Below are 23,200 nucleotides of genomic sequence, written 5' to 3'. Positions count from 1 at the left end.
CTAAGGGCGTAAATTTTTGAGTTCACTTCTCACTACCTATTACAGTTTTGAAGGCCATAAAATGCCAAGATGGCACAAAACCCCCACAAATGACCCCATTTTAGAAAGTAGACACCCCAAGCTATTTGCTGAGAGGCATGTTGAGTCCATGGAATATTTTATATTTTGCCACAAGTTGCGGGAAAATTACAAACTTTTTTTTTTTTTTTTTTTTCACAAAGTTGTCACTAAATGATATATTGCTCACGCATGCCATGGGCATATGTGAAATGACACCCCAAAATAAATTCTGCTGCTTCTCCTGAGTATGGGGATACCACATATGTGGGACTTTTTGGGAGCCTAGCCGCGTACGGGGCCCCGAAAACCAAGCACCGCCTTCAGGCTTTCTAAGGGCGTTACAGTTTTGAAGGCCATAAAATGCCAAGATGGCACAAACCCCCCCCAAATGACCCCATTTTGGAAAGTAGACACCCCTAAATTTAGGGGTACACTAGTGAGACTAGGTAATAAATGGCGGGTGCCCTGAAACTATAAAAAAATAACTAACCAACCAGCGTCACCTGTAACAGTTATATGGTGATCACTGGTGAAAGGGTTAACTAGGGGGCAATTAGGGGGCTTTATGCGGTAGTATATGGGGGTCCCTGGCGCTATAAAAAGCTGCAGCGAACCTAAATACCTACCTGCCTAACTAGCGTCACCTGTGACACTAATACAGCGATCAGAAAAACGATCGCTTATTAGGCTGGGTTCACACTGGAGCGATGCGGGAACGCCACGAATGCGCGGCGGGTTCCCGCATCGCATGCCTCCCGGCGGCAGTTCACACTGCCCTATGCGAACTGCTGGGAGTGTCAGTGAAATGTTACTGACACCCCCAGATCAGTTCGCATATCGCAGTGCGATCTGCAAACTCGGATCGCATGGTGTGAACACCCATGCGATCCGATTCTGCTGCGGGCCAAAAAAAGGGTCCCGTGCGAATTTGCGGCGGGTGCGGCGGGTGCGGCGAATGGCTGAACTCGAATCGCACAGAGATCGGATGTGATTTGCACTGCAGTGCGGTGCGAATCACATCCGTTCTCATAAACCGCTGCAATGTGAACCCAGCCTTAGTGACACTGGCGACGGGGGGTGATCACGGGGTTAAACCTTTATTGGGGGGGTTAGGGGGGTACCTTAGAACTAAAGGGGGCTAACCCTAACTGCCCTAACAGTTATTAGTCACAAATGACACCCGCCGGGTGATCAGGGGGTTAAACCTTTATTAGGTAATAAATGGCGGGTGCCCTGAAACTATAAAAAAATAACTAACCAACCAGCGTCACCTGTAACAGTTATATGGTGATCACTGGTGAAAGGGTTAACTAGGGGGCAATCAGGGGGCTTTATGCGGTAGTATATGGGGGTCCCTGGCGCTATAAAAAGCTGCGGCGAACCTAAATACCTACCTGCCTAACTAGCGTCACCTGTGACACTAATACGGCGATCAGAAAAATGATCGCTTATTAGGCTGGGTTCACACTGGAGTGATGCGGAAACGCCGCGAATCCGCGGCGGGTTCCCGCATCGCATGCCTCCCGGCGGCAGTTCACACTGCCCTATGCGAACTGCTGGGAGTGTCAGTGAAATGTTACTGACACCCCCAGATCAGTTCGCATATCGCAGTGCGATCTGCAAACTCGGATCGCATGGTGTGAACACCCATGCGATCCGATTCTGCTGCGGGCCAAAAAAAGGGTCCCGTGCGAATTTGCGGCGGGTGCGGCGGGTGTGGCGGGTGCGGCGGGTGCGGCGAATGGCTGAACTCGAATCGCACAGAGATCGGATGTGATTTGCACTGCAGTGCGGTGCGAATCACATTCGTTCTCATAAACCGCTGCAATGTGAACCCAGCCTTAGTGACACTGGCGACGGGGGGTGATCACGGGGTTAAACCTTTATTGGGGGGGTTAGGGGGGTACATTAGAACTAAAGGGGGCTAACTCTAACTGCCCTAACAGTTATTACAGTCACAAATGACACCAATGCAAAAAAAAAAAAAAAAAATGACATTGGTGTCACTGTGACTGGGGGGCAGGGGTAATTGGGGGGGTGATCGGGGGGTAAAGGGGGGGTGTGAGTGTGCCTGGCATGTTCTACTGTGTGTGTAGAGTGTTGGTGCAACTTACTAATCCGCTCTCCTCCGTGTCGGAACGAAAAATACCGACACGGAGGAGAGAATACATCACTTCCTCTCCTGTGTTTACATTACAGGAGAGGAAGTGATGTCACCGGGGATTTCTATTCGTCGGGAGCGATCGCGAGGGGGTGGCCATGAATGAATGGCCGTCCCCTCGTCCGGGATCGCTCCCGTATGAATACCGACCGCCGCAGGCACCGGGCGGGGGCCCGATCGGGCCCCCGACCCGCGGGAGGCAAGGGACGTACATGTATGTCCTTATGCCTGCCCGTGCCATTGTACCGACGTACATCGGCGTGCGGCGGTCGGCAACTGGTTAATAAGTCAACGGGATCAGATGGCTTGCACCCGAGGCGCCTTAAGAAGCTCAGTCAAGTAATTGCTGGACCATTGTTCCTAATTTTTACAAACAGTCTACTGACTGGAATGGTACCAGCTGATTGGAGAAAAGCCAATGTAGCTCCAATATTTAAAAAAGGTCCAAGATACATTCCTGGGAATTACAGACCAGTTAGCCTAACATCAATAGTATGCAAGCTCTTGAAGGGGATGATAAGGGATTATATAAAATATTTTAGCAATGAAAACGGTATCATTAGCAGTAATCAGCATAGATTCATGAAGAACCAACCTATTAAACTTCTATGAGGAGGTGAGCAGCCATCTAGATAAAGGAAGGCCCATAGACATGGTATATATGGATTTTGCAAAGGCATTTGATACCGTTCCCCATAAACATTTATTGTACAAACTAAGGTCTGTTAGCATGGACTATAGGGTGAGTACATGGTTGAAAACTGGCTACAGGGGCAAGTTCAGAAAATAGTGATAAACGTGGAGTACTCGGATTGGGCCAGTGTGGAAAGTGGGGCCCCCCAGGGTTCTGTCCTGGGACCAATCCTATTTCATTTATTCATAAACGACCGGGAGCATGGCATAAACAGCTCAATCTCAGTATTTGCAGACGATACTTAGCTAAGCAGGGCAATAATTTCTCCACAGGATGTGGAAACCTTGCAAGAAGATTTTAACAAATTAATATGGTGGGCAACTACATGGCAAATGAGGTTTAGCCCTGATTCAAACTGGAGCATTTTAACATTCGATTTGACATGTCAAATCACATGTCAAATTGGCGGCAATTGCCATCAATGGCACCGTACTAATTGGTGCCACACCTCACCTGCGGCGTTGCATCGATTTAAAAAAGTAGTTTCTGTACTACTTTTTGCAATTTCGGCCTGCAATTTACATCGGCCTGCAATTTACAAAAACCTGCACAGATGTCTCTGAAATCAAGACTGACATGCGGGAGTGAAATTGTGCGCGTTTTCATTTCTGCAGCTCAGTGGGAACTTGGGCTTAATGTAGAAAAATTTTAAATAATGCATTTGGATGGCAAAAATATTAATGCAATCTACTCAATAGGGGGAGAACCTCTGCTGGAATCTAAGGTGGAAAAAGACCTGGGGGTCCTAGTAGATGATAGGCTCAGCAATGGCATGCAATGCAAAGCTGCTGCTAACAAAGCAAACAGAATATTGGCATGCATTAAAAAGGGGATTAACTCCAGAGATAAAACGATAATTCTCCCACTTTACCAAGCTCTGGTCAGGCCGCACCTGGAGTATGCTGTCCAGTTCTGGGCACCAGTCCTCAGGAAGGATGTGCTTGACCTGGAGAGAGTCCAGAGAAGGGCAATAAAGCTAATAAAGGGTCTGGAAGATATTAGTTATGAGGAAAGGTTGCGAGCACTGAACTTATTCTCCCTGTAGAAGAGACGCTTGAGAGGGGATATGATTTCAATGTACAAATACCGTACTGGTGACCTCACAATAGGGATAAAACTTTTACGCGAAAGGCAATTTAAAAAACACGCGGCCATTCACTATTAGAAGAGAAGTGACTTAACCTTAAACTGTGTAGAGGGTTCTTTACTATGAGAGCAGTAAGAATGGGGAATCTCTTCCACAGGCAGTGGTGTCAGCTGGGAGCATCGATAATTTCAAAAAAACTATTACATAGGCACCTGAACGACCACAACATACAGGAATATGCAACGGGGGTTATTTACGAAAAGGAAAATCCACTTTGCACTGCGAGTGCACTTGGAAGTGCAGTCGCTCTAAATCTAAGGGGTAGATCTGAAATGAGTGGAAGCTCTGCTGATTTTATTATCCAATCATGTGCAAGCTAAAATGCTGTTTTTTATTTTCCTTGCATGTCCCCCTCGGATCTACAGCGACTTTACTTTCAAGTGCACTTGCAGTGCAAAGTGGATTTTCCTTTAGTAAATAACCCCCAATGTTATACTAATGTACAAGCACAAACACATGTTGGACTTGAGAGACTTGTTTATTTTTTCTACCTCACCCAATATGCCCAGTAACTATGTAACCCAGCTTTGGTGGTTCACCATTGGAGTGACCAGATGGATAGGAATGCATATTCTTTGGCAGCTAAATCAGTTGCCATATACAGTATATACTGTATTTTTATTATGTATTAGACAAATGTATTGTTCTAGGGTTCCATGAATGTAATGCCGCGTACACACGATCAAACAATCAGGTGGAAAAGTCCGGCAAACTCAAGTCCGCCGGACAATCCCCCCGTGTGTAGCCTCCGGCAGACTTTTTTGACCCGAAAGTATGGCAGACTTAGAAAGTATTTTTGCACTCCAATCTTCCCGCTGGACTCGCATTTCGGGCGGACAATCCGGCCGTGCGTATGTCAGTCCGCCGTACTTTTGAAATGAACAGACTTTTCCCGCCCGGAGAAAAGTCCGCTCATTTTGAGCGGGTCTCCAGGTAGGCGGGGCCCGCGAAGGAGACGTCGCTGGCCCTGTCACCTGGTATGGACTTAAAGGGGAACCCCAACGCTGAAAATTGGCGAGGGGTCCCCCCAGATCCACATCAGACCCTTGTCCGAGCACGCTACCCAGCCGGCCAGGAAAGGGGGGGGACGAGCGAGCGGCCCCCCTCCTGAGCCGTACCAGGCCGCGTGCCCTCAACAGGAAGAAAGCCGAGCTCCTCCGCTAGTAAAAGAGCTAGCAGAAGATAGCGGAGGAGTCCGGCGAGAAGACCCCTGAAGACGGAAGACCCCCGGAGCTGTGCAATAAACTATTTTTACCCTGTGTTGTGTTTTTTTTTGTACTTTTTTTCACAGGTGAATGGGTAGGGGTACATTGTACCCCATACTCATTCACATAGGGTGGGGGGCCGGGATCCGGGGGCCCCCTTAAAGGGGGCTCCTGGATTCCGATAAGCCCCCCGCCTGCAGACCCCGACAACCAACGGCCAGGGTTGTCGGGAAGAGGCCCTTGTCCTCATCAACATGGGGACAAGCTGCTTTGGGGTGGGGGGGCCGCGCGGCCCCCCTTTCCTGGCCGGCCAGGTAGCGTGCTCGGACAAAGGTCTGATGTGGACCTGGGGGGGAACCCCACGCTGATTTTTTTTGGCGTTGGGGTTCCCCTTTAAGTCCATACCAGGTGGCGGGGCCAGCGACGTCTCCTTCGTGGGCCCCGCCTACCTGGAGACACGCTCAAAATGAGCGGACTTTCCTCCGCGTGTGTGGGCGAGTCCGTTCATTTCAAAAGTACAGCGGATAGTACGGCGGACTTAGTACTCCGTATTAGTCCGCTGAAAAAGTGCCGTGTGTGGGCAAGTAGCCCGTTCGGAAAGTCGGACGGACAATCCGGCGGGAAGTCCGCCAGACTAAGTCCGCCGGATAGTCGGCTACATGTGTACGCGGCATAAGGCCACATACTACAGATTTCCCATCCTCTGTTCCCAACTGTGCCATAACTGGTGCAGAAAGCTGCATCTTAGCTTTACAGAGCTAGAGAAAATGTACGAATAGAGGTGTGTAGAAGATGTGTTGTACAAGGAGTAAAATCTGGCCTATAACCTCTTAATAAAACCCAAGTGCAACACGTACATATGGAACACCCACACACATTATCCCTTTAGCAACACAGACTGGTGTTGGCCCTTTTAAATCAAAAGAAAAAAAAACAGTTTGCAACACAATATTATACATCTCAAGACGCCTCTAGGTCTGACACAGAATGAATGTGAAAGGGGCTGTCGACTGTATGCCTCCATGTGTATGATCTCTGCATAAAATGAGTTTGAACCTGTCTTGGAACAAACACTTCTCCTCTGCAACGAGCTTCTAATTATACAATTTCAGAACTTTACAAAAAGCTGGATACACAAGGTTATAATCTTTCAAAGGCTCTATTGTTCTTTCAGCCTGTACAGCAAAGCTACATTGCATGACTACAACTCTTAGAATCCTTCTTTAGAAGTCTCATCAGAAGTGTTTTCCATGTTTGATAAAGACATAACTGATGTCTTCAATCCATGCTAATGTATAGTATTTGCAAGCTTCGTCCTTAAACAATAATCTGAGATATGCAGATTATTTCGGCTTTTCTTTTTTTTTCAGCTAAGAAGCCTTGTTATCTAAATGTCTTAAAAAAAATCCTTAATATTTTCAGAAACATCTATTTAGTGCTTGCTAAAGGGATGTCTGCCTTGTTGTGACATGAGGTTTTTTCGAGTCTGTTTTAATACTGCTTTTATCCTCCTTCATTGACTACACCCACTACTGAGAGGTTACAATACTTCTGGGAACTGACCCTCCTTGTATAGCAGTCTTCTGAACAGGAGAGATACTTGAAAAATAAAGCCTGGAATTTTTTGTTCGGCCCGTCTCTTGTGTCTGCTGATATTCTCTCTCACTACCTTTATCCAGGGATTAAACTGAGCCAAAGTACACAAAGCTGTGTGGATCTAGCTTCCCTGTCACTCACAGCTCACTGTAACCTCTGTAGATTATAGTTTCCGAGAGGGGAGCAAACAAATTGGGATTCTCGACTTAACACCAATTTTTTTCTGGTTTAACCCTCCTAGAACTGGGCTTTGCTGAGTCAAGAACAGAATTCCATCCATTCAGAGAAAAACACAATTTAAAATGCTAATACCCAAGGAGAGGCCATAATAGATGTCCCTTGATCCCATAACGAATGCCCCCTTCCCAGCAGATGGCAACAGAACGTCATGGTGAGAGTCTAAACACTGGAAAGTGGAGATCTGCACTAATGTGTTCTAGGGGATACCACAAAATAGCCAGACGCTATCTATGTGTCAAGGTCCAGGTACCAGTTTTAGAAAGTTTAATAAAAATAAAGCACAATTTTGTCATCAGACATTATGCACTGAAATGCAGTGTTGTTTTCAATGTTAGTTTTCAAGAGTGTCATTGGCTTTAAATTGTAACTGAGAGTTTTGGAAACTACTATTCTGGACCTATTCTTGTACTATAAAATGTTAACCCTAATGTGATAGCAAGGTTAATGCTTAACACAATACTAACCTATACCCCGAGGAAAAGCCAATGCGATGACAAAATAGAGGTACTGAACAACATGCTACCTTCAATTTCCCCTGTATTCAGGAGTGATTAACAAAAAATTTTTTATTTAAATACAATTTCTATGCAAACCACAGTCCAATGTAAGGCACATTTGAAAGAAAGCAGGCAAGTTAAAAGATATACAGGACATCATAAACCTTCACTAGCCTTGGTTGTTTAAAATACTGCTAGTGAGGTCCTGTCATAAATGGTCAAGTCATAAACAGTCTGGAAAATAGTTTAAAGAATACATATCTGTAAGATCGGGGTTATCCACCTACCGTATATTGACTTAGAGCTGAACTTTTTCCTTTAGAAATTACATTTCTAAAAAGTGGTTACATTATTTTATAGGAAGATTTTATTAGCAAGACAATAGCAAGGCTAATTAGACACATTGGAACACAATACACAATACTCAAGACACAATATACATCAAATATATATCATATTGGTTATCTAATGAATCATAATTTCATTCTGCCTAATAATATAGTGCCTGTAGGATTGTGAAACCTTTTTTAAATTTATTTTTGCATGCCAATATAGAAGTACCTTGGATGGTAGGCATTAAGTGTGTGTCTGCTGAACCTAATATAATACTCTACAACACACCCTTAAACCCCTTTGATTTTGTGGATTTTGTTCTATAACATCCTCTCCGGGGTAAAGAAAAAACTGTTGTATTAGCTGGGGCCCTTGTTTACCATTGAAACTACCAAGGACACTGAGGGGTTTATTTATTAAAACTGGAGATTGCAAAATATGGTGGAGCTGTGAATGGTAGACAATCCACTTCTAACTTCAGCTTCTTCAATTAAGCTTTGGCAAAAAAAAAAAAAAAAAAGCTGGAAGCTGATTGGTTTCTATGCATAGCTGCATCAGATCCTGCACTCTCCAGTTTTAGTGAACAGCCGCTCTATCAGACAGGATTTGCTATGGAAACAATCCAAACTCTGCACTGAAATAAAAAATGGATTGTGGATTTTAAAGACACTACAAATAGAAATGTACACAATTTTATATAAAATCATACAAAATGTATTCTAACATAATTATATAGAAAAAATAGATGACACATGCAATAAAATGCAATAATATTAACATTTTGGGTAAGAGTACTCTTTTGAATGTTTTGGTACCTATGTGTATAATGTATATTGTTGAAATTACATTTTTTTTATGTACCTGCTATTTTTACAAATTTGTATATATATTTTAAATCCCTCCTAAGGAAGCAGCATTACTAGCTGTGAAACTGGTTGAAACCACCACACTTTAACAACTGTGGACAATAATTTGAGAATCCTATATTTGGTCTCCATTTATGATTTGCTACCAAACAGTATTTTGTGGCATTTTGGTGTGGAGTGGCAAATAAGCATTTTATTATAAGTGTAATCTTCACTTTTTTGCTACATAATTGTTTTTTTTATGATTTAAATTTTGTATGGCTTTCTATAAAAGTGTGTATGTTTCTATTTGTGGTGTCAAAAAAAATCTAAAATACGGTATGTGTTTTGTCTTTTAAGTTGGGATGTGGCACCTAATGAACAACTATAAGGTTAAATATTTTTTTCAGTAAAACAATCCTGACTTTTCTTTTGACTAAAACAATATTTAAAGGTCCTTAAGCTAACTTTCTGAATGCTCTAACTAGAGTTGAAGAACTTTACATCTTTGAAGAAGCTACCATAGTGTATATTCTGTTGAAATCCTATCTGGGTGTGGCAGCAAGTGATAGAGATGTTTTGAGAAGGTCAGATATGCAACAGATATGCAACAGCAAATGCTGGGAACACAGCATATATAGAGTTAACTGCTCAGTTACCCTGTCCCAGTGACAATCTCAGTCTGCACAGGGTGAGCCTGGGAGAGGTTTGACATTGTTTTGCGTGTTCATTTCCGCCTCTTGGCTTTAAAGAAGAACTTTTTCTAACCTAATTTCACCTAGAAATGTTGCATGATGTTTTTTGAAAGCTACAGCAAAGGCACAAATGGTAACTTCACTACAATATCAAGTTCTGAACATACAATGGAAAAATGCATAAGCAGTTAAACACCTGTCAAAATGATCCATAGATCCAGAAATACATAACTGAATTTATATAATAATCTTTACTCTTCCTATAAAAATTGAGTTTGGCTCCACCTCCCACTTTCAGAGCTTCCCTATTGGTCCTTTAGTGTGATTGGTAGTTTTCACTTCACAGGAGAGCCTGAGAGAGTGGATACTGCAAAGTTCATTTTTTTAAAGGAGAAGTTGATATTTTCATTTAAGTTTAGGTGTCAATAAATCATGGGAACGGTTTTAATTTATTGTACACTTGCTAGTAAACACTAGTTTAAATAATACCATAATTTAAGAGATTGGGCAATATACTGCTGTTTAAAGTTTAGTGCATTAAGGAGTTGTCATGCTTAATGTCTTTTCTGGCCAAATGGAATCTATGTAGCCAGCTTACCCTTTCAAAAAGGTCTAGATGTCCAGTTCAAAGAGGGAGGGAGGATGACCATTGGCTCCTGCTGCTGTTAATCAAATTCCGTGAGCCAATGAGGAGAGAGAAGGGGCTAGGCCATGGCTCCATGTCTGAATAGACACAGCGAGCTGCGGCTAGGCTCGGGTGCCCCCATAGCAAGCTGCTTGCTGTGGGGCACTAAACAGGAGGGAGGGGCCAGGAGCGCCAATGAGGGACCCGAGAAAAGCATTATCCGGGCTGTTCTATGCAAAACCACTACCCAGGGCATGTAAGTACAATATCTTTGTTTAACAAAAAAAAAAGAGACTTTAGTATTACATTAAAGGGTTGTGTTTTCCTGGGTTAGTGGGATATTGATCTGGTCAGTTAAGTAGCATAGGGGGTTGTTAATCAGTTTCAGCTGCTTTGTGTTCATGAAATTAACAACAGGTGCACTAGATGGGCAACAATGAGAGGACTTTCAAAACAGGAATGGTTTTACAGGTGGAGGCCACTGAAATTTTTTTCCCCTACTCATCTTTTCTGACAGTTTTTCACTATTTTCGCATTTGGTTTGGGTCGGTATCACTACTGGTCGCATGGGGCGATACCTGGACCCTATAGAGATTGCACAGGCAGTCCAACTCCTTCAGGATGGCATATCAATATGTGCCACTGCCAGAATCTTTGCTGTGTTTCCCAGCACATCATCCAGAACATGGAGGAGATTCCAGGAGACAGGCAGTTACTCTAGGAGAGCTGGACAAGGCTGTAAAAGGTCCTTAACCCATCAGCAGGATTGGTATCTGCTACCTTTGGATGAGCACTGCCAGAGCCCAACAGAATGACCTCCAGTAGACCACTAGTGTGAATATCTTTGACCAAACAATCAGAAACAGACTTCATGAGGGTTGCCTGATGGAGCTCGATTGGAATTTTCCATTGAACACCAGAATTGTCAGGTCTGTCACTGGCGCCCTGTGCTTTTCACAAATGAGAGCAGGCTCACCCTGAGCCCATGTGACATATGTGAAAGGGTAGGGAAAAGCCGTGGAGAATGTTATGCTGCCTGTAACATCGTTCAGCATGACCTGTTTGGTGGTAGGTCTGTGATGGTCTGGGGAGGCATATCTATGGAGGCACACACAGACCTCTACAGCAGTGTTTCTCAACATTTCTAGTGCCGTGACACCTTGGTAAAATTTCCGGGGTTGTGGGGACCCCTAACGGTAAAATAATTTTTGTATCATGGGTTGTCAGCATGACAAGGCAATACAAGTAATTTGCGCCCCTAACCTACGGACATTTAGGACATTTAGCACTCCCTGAGTCCGTTCCACTCGTACAGTATTAAAACCCCTTATGGTACATTTTAGGATGTACCACTCTTTCTCTGTTCTCCTTTCTTTCCCCTTTATCTCTCTCTATCCTAATTTCTTGTTTTTTTCCCCATCCCTCTCTCTAGCCATCTTTCTTGCTCTTTCTCTCCCTTTTTCTTTGTTCCTCCCCCTCTTTTCCTCTCCCTTCCATGTATTCTCAATTTTTATTCCTTCTCTGACTCCTTGGTGGGGGGGATGGGATGAGTGGCAGTGCTGGAGGAGTTCTGATCAGCCAACTTAGGTGCTCTTAATCAAGATAATCTGCTGATCTGAGGACTGTAGTGGGGACTTTTAATGGCAACTATAATAACAGGTAGAGTTACTCAATGTGTCTCTGGCTTCACTGTGTCTCCGACTTTGTGGTGTCTCGTATCAGTGACACCTAAGCCAAAATCAAGAGATAGGGTCTCCTCCATCCACTCCCACTTCACATTCTTCACCAGTCAGCTGACTTCTAGTCTCTGACCCCCAGCCATGCTGTGAACTTAATGGGTGGCTGCGAAGAGGCTGAGTGGGCGGTCACAGGCTCTGCGAAAAGACTGGGAGAGCGGCCCGGGCTTCAGGAACAGCCCAGGATTCGTGACCCCTGGCAAATCGTCATTCGACCCCCGAGGTGTCTTGACCACCAGGTTGGGAACCACTGCTCTACAGGCTAGATAATGGCACCCTGACTGCCATTAGGTATCGGGATGAAATCCTTTCACCCATTGTCGAACCCTATGCTGGTGCAGTGGCTCCTAGGTTCCTCCTGGCGCATGACAATATCCGACCTTATGTGTTGAGAGCCAGTTCCTGGAGGATGAAGGAATTGATACCATTGAATGGCCTCCATGCCCACTTGACCTAAATCCAATAGAACACCTCTGGGACATTATGTTTCGGTCCATCCGACGCCGCCAATTTGCACCTCAGTTTGTTCAGGAGCTCAGTGATGCTCTGGTCCAGATCTGGGTGGAAATACCCCAGAACGCCATCTGTAGTCTCATTAGGAGCATGCCCCGACATTGTCAGGCATGCACGTGTGGCCATACAAACTACTGAGCACCATTTTTGAGTTCCTGCAATGAAATTTCAGCAAAATGGACTAGCCTGCTGCATAATTTTTTCACTTTGATTTTCAGGATGTTTTGGAATTCAGCCCTCTGTAGGTTGATCATTTTAATTTCTATCAAACAATGTAGCATCCTTTCATTCCGAACACATTACCCAGTCCATATCAGTATAGATATCCAGCATGATATTTTTCCCCATTGAGATCTGATGTGTTATCAAAGTGTTCCTTTATTTTTTGAGCAGTGTATGTACAGTATATAAGGTCATTTTACCTAGCAAATTATTTTTATTTCTTTCCATCCAGTTCTGAGATTTACGCAGCTCTGCCACACAGCACAACCATATCTGGTAGGGCAGGAGACCTGTTATTTCTGCTGCAGGTCAGTGAAATCTACAGGTTTTGTCTCTCTGGTGCCCTGTAGCTAGATAGTGGAAATAGAAGCAGCAGACTGATGAACTCATTTTTCTGTCATTCCACTTCTACCAGCATACCCCTTGTACTTCAGCTCAACGAATTGGCTGCTTCTTCCTACTCAGTCTTAGATCTGCTTTATATAGAAAGCAAGAGACTAATACCAAGCTAATGTGATAAAGGTTCGAGACATATTCTACAGAGCGTGGCACCACATCCAATTACATAAGCACAAAAAAAGAAAAAAAAGAAAAATGGACTTTAAAGGTTAAGACTATAATCCCAACAGGAAAGAAAATGGTTTCACATAATACAAATATCAAAATGTATTGAATCACATTAAAACATATGATAAAAGTATGTATTAATTACAATGTACCACCTAGTACCAATAGGATTCCCTGAAGAAGCTACTGGCGAAACGCGTAGCGATCCATTGGCGCTGATATTGTGATTATGGTAGTTTGGCCTCCCATCAGAAGGGATCTTCTTGGACTACAGTGATACCATTCTTTGAGCCATCTATGCGTTTTCCATGTTCAGCCTCCCCATACATATGGGACAGTTTACCAAAAAGACATGTCTATGTACTCTTTTTTGTCATACTGTATGTTTTAATGTGATTCAATAAATTTTGATATTTTTTATTATGTGAGACCATTTTCTTCCCTATTGGGATTATAGTGGAAACCTTTAATCCCTTCCTGACCGTCGCATGCTGATATGCGTCGGCAGAATGGCACGAGTGGGCAGAAGGGCATACAGGTATGTCCCCTTTAAGATATAGCATTGTGGGCGCATGCGTGCCCGCCTCATGCGCGCCCGCCGCATGCTCCGTGACCGTGACCGCGGGTCCTGTGGACTCAATGTCTGCCGAGTCATGTCACGGAGTGGAAAAGGGGAGATGCCCTGTTCTGCCAAGTGATATGACAGAGATCACTGCCCCCTGTCATCAGGAGCAGTAATCGCTGTCATGTGAGTTGTAGCCCACCCCCCCACCCCACAGTTATAATCACTCCCTAGGACACACTTAACCCCTTCATCACCCCCCTGGTGCTTAACCCCTTCACTGCCCGTGTAATTTACACAGTAATCAGTGCATTTTTATAGCACTGATCGCTGTATAAATGACAATGGTCCCAAAATAGCGTCAAAAATGTCCGATGTAAAAAATCGCTAAATCGCCGCTATTACTAATAATTATAAAAAATTAATAATAAAAATTCCATAAAACTATCACCTATTTTTTAGACGCTATAACTTTTGCACAAACCGATCAGTACACGCTTATTGTGATTTTTTTACCAAAAATATGTAGGAGAATACGTATCGGCCTAAACTGAGGAAAAAACATTTGTATATATATGTATATATATATATATATATATATATATATATATATATATATATATATATACACATGGGGGATAGCGAAAAGTAAAAAATATTGGTTTTCAAAATTTTCGCTCTTTTTTTTTTATAGCTCAAAAAATAAAAACCGCAGAGGTGATCAAATACTACCAAAGGAAAGCTCTATTTGTGGGGGAAATAAAGAACGTCAAACTTGTTTGGGTGCAACGTCGCACGACCGTGCAATTGTCAGTTAAAGCGATGCAGTGCCGAATCACAAAAAGTGCTCTGGTCAGGAAGGGGGTAAGACCGTTTTTCAATTTTTATTTTTTTTGCGTTAATACCAAGCCGACTTTAGGTACTTAATCTGCTTGCATTTAAAAAAATATATACACTCATGTATTAATAAATATAAAGCTGCATTTATTTGTCTCCTTTATAGTTGCCTGGAGTTCCGCTTTGAAACAATAGCCTGCATATTGATAATCAGAGTTGCTCTTTAAATACGAATATGCTTGCAGAAAACTTACTTTGCTGACTATATACTCTTTCCTACCCCTGCTGTCCAGCAAATCTCAATTTCTACAATTCATGCCCATAAAATAGTTACTGTGAAAGCACTTTGCTTGCTCATACATGTATAATACCTCTCTTAAGATATTACTCCCATCTCTGTTCTTCCGCATGCAGCTAACGCGCATATTGCTTCTATTGTACAGCAGGGGAAACTTCCATCACCCCGACCATTTGCAACAATAAGATATACAAAAGAGAAAACACAAGGGCAGGATTAATAATAATTTTACCCCAGTGCCTCCAGCCTTGTTATCATCTACAGCCTTCTTTCCGGGATACTGTACGTTCATAGTAACCCAATGCATTTCGACAACTGTGTGTGAGCCTGCTATGAATGTGGGATCTCATATGTTCACTGTTGATTAGAAAGCATTACTTCTATTGTCCTTCTGGGCATTATATAGGCAATAAAAGCACTTGCCCTGATTTTAAACCAGCAGACACCGGGAGGATTTGCTGATTGCTAATGAGAACGCGAGGCCTTGCGCACACCACCGGGGAATGCCTAGCTGTGGTCTGTAGATTACGACGGTTAATATGGACTGCATGCCTACTGTACTTTGCATGGTGTTTAAAAAAAAAAAGAAAAGAACACAATGCAATAACTTTGTTGAAGGATCAGCAAAAGGATTTTGTGTAATAGTCATTTAAAGTACATTTCCTAAGTTATTAGTCATGTCGATGCAAGTTGAATCAAACTTTGACATTTACTGCCTATACCAAACTTTGAAAACCACTAGAGCACCATAAATATAGTGGTCGGGGTTTTGACACCGACTGCAACACTGTTTCCTGATGAATTTCATTCTTCTAAAGCATTAATAACACTAGGCACACAATAGATGAAATGTACCTCTGTCTTCACTTTAATCGGGATTATTAAACTGGGATTCTGGGTAATTAGCCCATACATGCAGGCAACCCAGACAAGGTTCAAATGTTGTTAAAGTGGATCTCCTGCCTAAACTTTTCCTTCTTGTTTTGGATAGTGTAGGGAAGGGTTAGATTCACTGTCAGGTTTTTATTGCTAGTAAAGTCCAGTCCACACAACACCATGCCCTATTTGTCCTAATTGGGGTGCACAGTCAACGGTATTATAATTTAGATAAATAGCCAGCACACCAAATACTGAACTTCAAAAGTTAAAGAGGTATTAAACCCAAAACCAAAAATGTAACATATTGCAGCATACCACTCATTAGATGTGGTAGCTGTATTAGGGTTCTTTATTGGCCTTTTTTCCTCTGTTTTCATCTGGTGATCTGGCCAGTAAGGCCCCTTTCACATGGGAGATCCGATTAGGCCTGCCTGCCAGTTTTTCAGACGGACCTGATTGGACCCTCCAGTCTCTTCTCTTCAAATGTCCACTGACACCCGCCGCCACCAGATCCGATCTGGTCTTGGACTGGGGGGGGGGGGGGCCCACTCCTTTTTTTTCTTTTTCTTTACTGGCATTTCTTCTTTGCACTATCAGCGAGGAAGTCCACTGCCAGCCGATGACCCATCCATTGTTAAGGAGATCCTTATCCAAGCATGCAGCCTGGCCTGGGTTTGGTATTGCCTGGGGGTGGGGGCCCCCCGCTTTTTTTTTCTTTCCTTATTGGCATTTTCTTCTTTGTGCTGTCAGTGAGGAAGCCCGCTGACAGCTGATGACCCATACATTGTTAAGGATGCAGCGGCCGGCTTCCCAGCCCTGCTCCTTCACAACATATTGACTGTACGTTCGGCAGGCGAACAGCCCACCGAACGTACAGAAAATGTGGTTGTTTCGGAGGCCATCTGATTCACCAGACAGATGGAGATTAGGTGTCCCATCTGTCTGTCCGGTGGGCGGCTTGCCTGCCGAACACACAGTCAAAATGTTGTCAAGGAGCAGGGTCGGGAAGCCGGCCGCCACATCCCTAACAATGGATGAGTCATCAGCTTCAGTGGGCTTCCCTGCTGACAGCAGAAAGAACAAAATGTCAGTAAAGAAAAAGAAAGAAAAAGGCGTGGGGTCCCTCCCTCCCCAGTCCATTCCAGACCCAGGCCAGGCTGCATGCTTGGATAAGGGTCTGGTATGGGTTTTGGGGCTACCCATCACACCATTTAAAAAAAAAAATATGGTTCCTATTAAAATCCCTACCAGACCCAGGCCAGGCTGCATGCTTGGATAAGGGTCTGGTAAGGATTTTGGGATGGACCCCACCCCGTTAAAAAAAAAAAATTGGTTCCTATTAAAATCCATACCAGACCCATAGGGCCTGGTATGGATTGGGGAGTGGGGGGACCCCACACCATTTTTTCTTTACTTCTATTAAATGTATTTTATTATTTATATATATGTATATAGATGTGATTTGACTTGTTTTTTTTGTTTTTTAAATGTCATTTTTGCTGGGGCAGGTTCTATACATGCTACAGATGCACCACTTTCCAGGCAGACTAAGGGGACTTTTTCATGTTTATTGTTTCACTTTAAGCATCATGAAAATCAATGCTCCTTTAAAATTTCAAAAAAATGTTTTGCATTGATACATGTCCCCCAGGCAGCACCTGGACCCCCATATCATTTTTATGAGCAAATACCTGCATATAAACCTTCAAAATGGGAACTTTTGATTTTTCATGTTTGGCTCCCATAGACTTCAATGGAGTTAACCGTTCAGGGCCGAACTTTTCCACTGTTTGGGAGTTCAGCTGTGAACCACGGGGGGGGGGGGGGGGGGGGTGTTTGGCCCATCTCTACTGGGTGAAAAAGCACACAGGGCATATTTGAACAGCAGCATTGTCAGTCTGGGGGGAGGGGAGTGTTAGATGTATTGAAGCCAAACTCTAGCTCATGCTGCAGTAACACAAGCAGTTTCAACAACTGTTTTTTTTTTTTGGTATAAAAGATTTACATTAATAAATGGGGATGGGCTGGATGTTCAAGTCAAATGTAAGTTTGACTCAAGCATCAGCTGTTCGTTTTGTTCGTAGAACAATCGAACATATGGGGCATTTTTGGTAGACATGGGCGCCATCAATAAATTTGTTTCATTCTGTTCCGTTACAGTTCATATTAAAATTAATTCGTACTTCGTATTTCGTGTCCGAAATTCAATTTCAATTTGTACGAAATACGAATTGTCGTTAGGTTCGTTAACTTATACGAACGTTCGTTACGATGAATTTAAAGGCAAAAATATACCTCAATATGACAGTCGATGCTGATGGAAGTTTGTTTTTTATCCGAAATACGAAATTCCATTGAAGAATTTCCTATCCGAAATACGAATTTTCGTTAGATGAGGGGCTCCCACCATCCCTGTGCTGTGCTGACTTCCTCCTGGGGATTCGTAAACAAAAGTTCGTATTTCGTACAAAATTTGGACGCATGGCAATTTGTATTTTGGATCCTCCCGAAGGTACGAATTTAGGGAAATTCGTACAAATTTGAGATTCGTACGAAACGAATCGCACATGTCTAGTTTTTGGCAAATTCTTCCACAGTGCATTGACGGCTGCCGATTGGCCAAAGTGTGTCCCCGACCTGCATGCTTTGGCCAATCACAGCGCAATGTGCTATGAGAGCTATGATTGGCCAAAGGCAGGGTGCCTTTGGCCAATCATGGCTCAGGGGCTAAGTCCACGCCCCACACTATATAAGGCTACTCACACGGAGGCTGTATATCGTGAATGAATGGAGATTAGGCAGGTAGTGTAGTGTGCAGTTAGTCAGTGTAGTATATATATATTATACAGTTCAGAATATATAGCGCAAGTCAGTCAGTGTAGTGTATATATAATACAGTTCACAGTATATCTCGTAGTTAGTGTAGTGCATATAATACAATTCAGAGTATATAGTGCAGTCAGTGTAGTATATATAATACGTTGCAGAGTATATAGTGCAGTCCATGTAGTATATATAATACCTTTAATTTTTTTTATTTTTTATTTAATTGTTGTTACTGAAAGTAATTGTCATATAGAGTGGGTGTCAACTATGCAAAGTAATCCACATTCCTTTTCTTATAGTTTAACTTACTGTCCATCAAACTTATGAGCTTTATGCAAGCAACTTGGATTCGCTGCTGCTTCTGTCCAAGCTGGGCAATGGCTCTGCCCAGCTTCCACTTAAGAGGATGGGTATGCACACACCTATAAAGGGGAGAGACTCTGCCGTATTGTGTCTCATGTACTCCTGAGACCCCCTTTACATAGTACTCACATTTTCTGGATGCTTTTTCAGCAGTTTACTGAATAGCGACATGGTCAAGAACTTAGCACAACAGCTTCCCAACTTCACCTTTTCCCATTCACTGTGCAGAAGACATCAGTGCCACCAACTCAAACTCTCCAGCCACCTTCCCATGTGCTTTTTCATGAGTACCCCAGCAGTGGGTCCTCATGTAGAACCAAGAAGGCCTACTACTCTCAGTCTACAAACCTACATACTGTAAGTCAGAGGTAGTCACCATCCATCCTCCTTCTGCCTAGGCCCCACCCATACCCCATTTTTAAGGATAAAGTACACCACCAACTAGAATCACTTTATCTAAAAGGTGTACTAACACCTGCTTACATGTAGATAGAGTAACTATTAGCAGGGGTTCCCTGAGAACCCATAGTTAGGTTAAAGGCTCCTCTTGTTACAAAAGCTGAGAAAGGCTGCATTAGAGGGTGTGAGTGTAGCCCCCTTGTCCTAAACAGGGGTTACTATGTCAGTTTCGTTTTTGGCTGGGCTTTAGTTAGCTTAGACTGACTGTATCATTTTTCACCTGGTGTTTCCCTAAGCTTAAGTTGGCTTGTAATTTCTTACTGTCACCAGGAGATGCCATTGGTATAACTGGTCATAGTAGGAAATTTCACAAACAAAACTAAGATATTTATATTTATATTTTCTTCAGCCATTTCAGTATTAGGTTTAGGGCACTGGTGTATGCTGGGGGGGGGGGGGTATAAATATTTGGAACAAGCCACATACTCACTCTCTTTCCCTGGGCCAAGGCCTAGGGAGGTGCTGCTGGATGGATCATTGCTATTAGGCCCAAAAGCCTTGTTTGGGGCCTAACGTGTGTGCTGAAGTGTTCCTGAAGCTGTCTTACCTGGTCTGAAGGAAGCTGTGCCAATGAGGAGACCCAGGGGAGGCCCCTTGCTAGAGAAAGCCAAGAAGAAGGCTGGTTTTTCAGAAGGGCCTGGTGATTTACTTAGAGGATGCACTGAAATTTGGGAATGTGCCACTGTTCTGGCACTGTAAAACTGGACATTGATCTGGATCTGGATCTGGAGAGTCTATAAATTATCTGCTATGGTATCTGGGACCCCTAACCCTCACCTTCTTAACTGTTCTGAAATAAAACTTTAAAAAGGTAAAAGAGACTAACGCCCAATATCCTTTCTTGCCCCCCCCCCCCCATTTCATCCATAGACTCAGCCCTGGGGTGCGATGCTAACCCACCCACCCGCCCCGACATGATGAAATTGACATATTCAATACAAGCCCAGAAAGAACATGCCAACTCCATGCAGGTAGTGTCAAACCAATGAAGCTAGTACCGTAACAAGGTGGTGCTAACCACTAAGCCACTGTGCTGTATACTAAAGAAGAAAATGTTTACTTGTTGGGGCATTACCGATAACAAATCTTTGAAATATATGCAAAAATTGGTCAGCAGTGAAAAACCAGGGACATTCCCAGGGACAACTCTACATAAATCAAGGACGGTTGGCCAATACACTCTATAATAAATATGGTTTAGTAACAGATCTTTTTTTACCTAGAGGAACAAAAACTAGCTATGAAATAGCTTCTTTTTTTTTTAACAGAATAAAATAATTCTCCTGTCTGCAGCCATACCGAGCCAGTCTAAATGCTATTTAGGATTGTGCTTGGGGGCATTGGTGGAGGATGCTGTCAGCCGCATGCAACAAATATATGCAGAGTTGACTTTTTGGGATATTTAAGTCAGAGAGAGCTAAAAGTTAACATAGGTGATTTGACTCGTGGGCTGCTAGGGGCATCACCCTTAAACCTAAGGGTTAGTGCTGTCAAAGTAAGACCTTTTTCCTGCTGTCAAATTTCTCACCATCCAGAAAACAAAAATTCCCCCAGCCTGCAGCATTTAGTGTGCAAAGCCCGCTCCTCAACATTTTGTAACTGTGGAAGGAAGGAGAGGAGCCGGTGACCTTCCATTTATGTGACAGCGCTGGAGTCCCAGGAGCCAACAACGCATCCTCTGATATTTGGAAAAGTGTCATGTTTTTGTGATATGGGAAACTGTCATATTGCTGTTGTTACAAAATAAAACACTTCTTACAGCTATGATTTTCCTTGTTTGTTACAGCATGTGACCTGAGCAATAGATGCATCCTTTTCTTCCCCCCCTTTACATTACTATATAGCTTAGAGCTGTTTTTACAAGATTTAAATAGGTTTTGTATTGACACCTGAAGCTATATGAAGCTATATGAAGGAGGCAGAGTGCTAAAAGTGACGAGGAAGACAGAGAAACATTTACTGATATTTTGTTATGTGAAACGAGGGCAGAGAAGAAGAAAAAAAAAAAATTTACACGGCTGAGGTCTGACATTTAAAATGAAATGGGGTGCTATATAAGTACCTGAAATAAATACATAAATAAATGGAGTTCTTAAAGGGAAACTTTCACATACAGTATATAGAGGGTCAGAACATTCAACGCAGGGTTGACAACTTTCATTACATTTACAAACAGTTAATAAAATCCATAATTTTTGCATCTGCCCATTAATGTCCGTTACAGACAGTCACAGACAGATGCAAAAAATACAGATTTTACAAGCTGTTCATAAAATTATTGAAAGTTGGCAACCCTGACCCAACTAACATTGGAACATTGCAACCAGTGGCGGCTCATGATGATTTTTTTTGGGGGGGCAGCAAACAGTGCACCCACACTCACCCATCCCCCCCAGCCCGGTCGGTCAGGTGCAGAGCACTTACTCCATCTTTGGCAGGCAGTGCTTCACCTAGGCATCATGGCGGCTCTCCGCGGGCATCATGGCAGCTTCCCCTTCCTCTGCTCTCCGCGGGCATGATGGCAGCTTCCCCTTCCCCTGCTCTGCGCAGGCAACACGGCGGCTTCCCCTGCTCTCCACGGGCAACACAGCGGCTTCCCCTGCTCTCCGCGGGCATCACGGCGGCTTCCCCTTCCTCTGCTCTATGTGGGCATCAGGATGATTTACAGCAGCTTCCATTTCCTCCCTCCTCCTCAGTGGCCAATCCGGAAATGGGTCTCAGACCCAGTGGCGGCCTGTCCATTAGGGGTGCCCTGGGCGCCACCCGCTCTCTTTACTCCACCCACCTATATGCAATGGATAGGTTCATGCATAGCATGAATCTATCCATGGCTGTCACGGCCACTTTCTATTCATGCGTCCAGCCCCTTTCAGGGCACCGGGTGCATGAATTACAGTGACGGGTTGTTATTTTTTTAAGCACCTGTATAGAGCCACAGGCTCTAATAGGCTTCAAAATTGGATGGGCTCGGGTCGCAGAGGATACGTCCAGAGCCCAGCCAGGTGTGTTACAACAGCATATGAATATTCACTGCTGAAACACTGATCGAGCAGGGGAAGCTGCCGGTGATGAGGTAAGTGCCAACCGACTCACGGGGGGGTTGCGGGTGTTAAACTGTTTACTGTCCCCCCCAGAAAAAAATTCCACTGGCCGCCATGGCTCAATGTTTCAATAGTGAATATTAATTCGCTATTATAACACACCTGGGTGGACTCATAGAGCACTGCTTTGCACCTGAAGCTCACCCTATTTTGAAGCCTGTTAGAGCCTCTGGCTCTAATCAGGTGTTTAAAAAAAACACCCCCCCTATTGGAATTCGTGCATCCAGCGTCCTGCATGGGGGCCAGACACATGGATGGGGGGCAGGGCCCAGGCACCACTAATGGACGGGCCACCCCTGATTGGAACAACTACTGGAAAATCCAACCAACACTGTTAAAATGATGCATACAGTCCTGCAATTCACCCATAAAGATGGTGAAAATACTTTCTAAAATCCACAGTCCTGTAAACAGTGCCCATGCCTCACCCCTCTCCATTTTTAGGTGTACTAGTAAATATTACCATACAGATACCTACACAGGGCATTGCCTCCTTTAATGCCTTAGTGCCTTAACGTAGATGTAAACTCAATCACTAAAATCCCATATAAGCTTTAAGGGCTAGTTCACACTAGCAGTCCTCAGTAAAGAGTGACCCACATTCAGATCGCTCTTCTAAAATCATTTGACAGGTGGTGAGTAGGCAATGTAACCCCTTGATTCCCAAAGTAGCAACCGGATTGTGCATTGCAGGGGGTTGGCAGAGCGGCAGTGCTGGCAGGGCACTTGCAGAGTGGAT

The sequence above is a fragment of the Lithobates pipiens genome, unplaced genomic scaffold (genome assembly GCF_037356315.1).
Source record: "Lithobates pipiens isolate NorthernLeopardFrog02 unplaced genomic scaffold, aLitPip1_a1.2 Scaffold_25, whole genome shotgun sequence".
In the NCBI taxonomy this organism is placed as follows: Eukaryota; Metazoa; Chordata; class Amphibia; order Anura; family Ranidae; genus Lithobates; species Lithobates pipiens.
The sequence above is the reverse complement of the archived record's forward strand: the minus strand, read 5'-3'. Positions refer to the sequence as shown.